Source organism: Dipodomys merriami, unplaced genomic scaffold, assembly GCF_024711535.1.
Source record: "Dipodomys merriami isolate MVZ:Mamm:240054 unplaced genomic scaffold, mDipMer1.0.p SCAF_2732, whole genome shotgun sequence".
Taxonomy (NCBI): domain Eukaryota; kingdom Metazoa; phylum Chordata; class Mammalia; order Rodentia; family Heteromyidae; genus Dipodomys; species Dipodomys merriami.
This window is the reverse complement of record NW_027204196.1, coordinates 225-3,782: the sequence shown is the minus strand read 5'-3', so window position 1 is coordinate 3,782 and position 3,558 is coordinate 225.

The following is a 3,558-nucleotide window of genomic DNA, read 5'->3' as shown; positions in this document are numbered from 1 at the left end:
GTCTCTTACATTTTTAAAATTAACTTGAAGTAATGAATTTTTGAAGCTTTTGGTACTAAGATAGATTACTTTGTTTCATGTACATTAGTGTAAACTCGAATTGAATTTCTATTGATTAGATTAACTAATGGATCATATGCAAGATACCCTTGAATGGTTAGAAGAAGGGATAGAGAGGTAGAAAGATAATCTGAGAAATATTGAGGAGATGGCTTCATCAGGGCTTACCTGACTGATGGGGAAAGTATGGGAGCAGAAGACCGTATGACTCCCTGGCTCTTGGCTTGCTTGATTAGGAAGATCCTGGTACCAGTATGGTTTATAAGAAATGAGCTAATTTTAGAAACAAGGGTGAATGTTACTAGCTCAACTTTTGTTTGAAGATATCAATTAATTCATTAGAAATGGGTCTTGCATTTCATGAGATATGAATGTGTTGCAAAAATTTTGAAGCTATTAGCATGAAGATGGTGGAAACTACCAAACATGTAGGAGACTCTAGGGGGAATGTAGAAAGTGAGTATTTCACTGTTGTTCATAGGAATATATTGTTTACTTAAATCCTCTTAAGTTTGGGAGAATTTGCTTTGGGATATGGTGAGCTCAAGGTGAGCGCTCTACCACTTGAGCCACAGCGCCACTTCTGGTTTTCTAGTGGTTTATTGGAGATAAGAGTCTCATGGACTTTCCTGCCCGGGCTGGCTTTGAACTGCGATCCTCAGATCTCAGCCTCCTGAGTAGCTAGGATTACAGGCATGAGCCACCGGCACCCAGCTTAATATTTTTAAACCATCCTTTTATTATGCCTTTAAATATTTTCTAGAGTATTATGAATAATTAGTGAAGAATAAAATAATTTCTAAGGTTATTAAATAGCAATTTTTTTGTTCCAGTACTGGGGCTTAACCTCAGAGTGTGGGCACTGTCAGTTTTCCCCTCAACTTTATCTGCTTAAGGCTGGCACTGTACCACTTGAGCCAGTTCTACTTGACCTATAAGTGGTTAATTGGAGATGAAAGTCTTGCATTCTTTCCTGCTTGTGTTGCCTTCAAATCTTAATCCTCAGATCTCAGCCTCCTGAGTAGATAGGGTTGCAAGTGTGAGCCACCAGCACCCAGTTTAGCAAATGTTTTAAAATACAGAAAAGTAAGATTGTTAAAATCCTACATATATCTTTAATTTGTAAAAAGGTCCAGTGGGTTCATTTTGGAAACTGCATATCACATTTTATCCTATGTTTTAAGATAAATAACTTTTCTCTTTGATATTTAAAATCTCAAGGAAGAATAAAAATCTTGCAGTATTCCTTTTGAGAAATATTTAAAATTGCTCAAAAAAGAAACTAAAAGTCCTGTGGGCTCTGGTGGTATGCCAAGGAGTGACCAGCAGGTGGAGCTATACGACCAAGAGAAGCAAAAAAGCTAGGTGTACATGTGATAGTACCTTAAAAATGACAGAGGAAAAAAACCCGCACACACTGTATTTCAGAGGTGCATAAATTGAGAGGAAAACTAAACAATGGGAAAACATTTTTTTTTAGCACCTGAATTTTGCCAGATGATATGGAAGGTGTATGTGTTTTCTCCAGCTGCTGTAACACACTGCTGCAACCTGGGAGGCTTACCATAACAAAAAATTATTTTTTCACAGTGCTGGTAGCTAGAGTTCAAAATAAAGATGGCATCAGGACCATGTTCCCTTCAAATTCTCTAGGGGGAAGTGGTGCTATAGCTCAAGTGGTAGAACACTTGCCTTGAGCTGAAGAGCTGAGAGACAGCGCTCAGGCCTAGAGTTCAAGCCCCATGACTGACCAAAAAAACAAAAGCAAAAAACAAATTCTCTAGGGAACTATTTTTCCTTGTCTCTGCATGACTGCTGGTGACTGGCTACCTGGTCTTTTACATTTGCCTTGTAGATGTATCATTTCAATCTTTATCAACATCTGACTTTTGTTCTTGTGTGTCTGTTTCTATGCTGTTCTCCTTTTAAGAACACTAGTCATTGGAATTGTGACACTCTAATCCTGTATTAATGTATCATAGCTTGACTGTAGCTATTAGTTGTATTTCCATTTCTTATTCCCCTTTTTATTACATCTGTAGGTTAATTGTACAGAAGAGTTGCCAATTAACAAAGCAGTTTATGAATACAATGTATCTTAATCTTGTCACCCCTTTCAACATTCTCACTCATTCCTCCCCCACCCACTACTTCCCTCATTCTTCTTAATTTTGTAGGGTATACATTGGGATCCTTGACTGCACTCTTAACAAAATATGTAAGTCAGAAAAAGAGGGAAGGTTTACTTGGACAGGATTTGAGAGGTTTCAGTCCATTGCTGTGATTCTATGGTGAGGCCATAGACGAGATCAGGGAGAGGATGGTAGAGCAGTCTGCTCACCTCAGTCAGAACTATGTTCTCTAGGACTGTCTGTGCAGTAGTTCCTGACTTGTCCTTCTCTTCTCTGGTGATCTCCTATGAACCCTATATGTTCCGAAGTTCCTTGTTTAGATGTAAATACCCACTGAGGCCCAGTGTTCCTAATTATGTTTCTCGCTCAGTGACCTAATTACTTTGAAGTTTCTTTGTCATTTCTCCTGGCTGGCCTCAAGCCTTTTATATTTATTTCTTATACTTTTTTTTTTAAACCACAAGCTTATCCCACAATCTGCAAAGATGGATGCTTGGGAAGCCTTCAGTTGGCCACACATCAACAGATGTCTCCTAAAATAGAAGTTGAAGAAAAAAATCAAATACTGAAAAAGAATCCAGTTGTAATCAAAATTCTAAAAGAGTTTTTAAAAAAGAATCCAAAATCAAATTCTAAAAGAATCAAGTTATTTTTTACCTAGTCAAATTTTGAAATTCAGAAATGGTACATTTTCTTGTTGTGATATCATAAGTAGTAGTTTGTAGGAGGGATCAGGTGTCTGTTTCTAGAAGTACAATCTAGACAAGCTCTCTACTACTGTGTTCTACTCCTTGCTCTTGCATTTGAGAATTAGGTATGATTAGATGAAAACACTGATTTCAAGACAAATTAATACCGTACTAGTGTCTGAGGCATAGTTCAGTGGTAGAATGCTTGTCTTGCATTTATGAGGGCCTAGGTTCAATCCTTAGCATCTTAAAAAAACAAAAACAAAAAACCCACAAAAACCAAAAAAATTACACCTTCACAATAAAATTACTTTAAAAAAAAGAATCTTCTGAATGAGCATTTATAAGCATAACAAGTCCATTATTCTGTTATATAATTACATAAGGATGGAATTTATTAATCATTTTTTATTTATGGAGATTAAAAAAAGTATTATAAAGAATTATTCCACAGTGGTGGAATTTTAAGAATGGGAGTCATTATACTATAATTGAATTCAAAGAATCCAGATTATAACATTTATACTTCTTTAAGAAAGGCAAGTTTATCTAATTTAAAATAGGTAAATATTTTAATTCTACAGTTTATTAAAACATTCATTTTAAGGCAAGAAGCTTGCAAAACTATAGTGGAATAAATATAAATCATAACCTTTTTAGTCATCGAGGAAAAATTA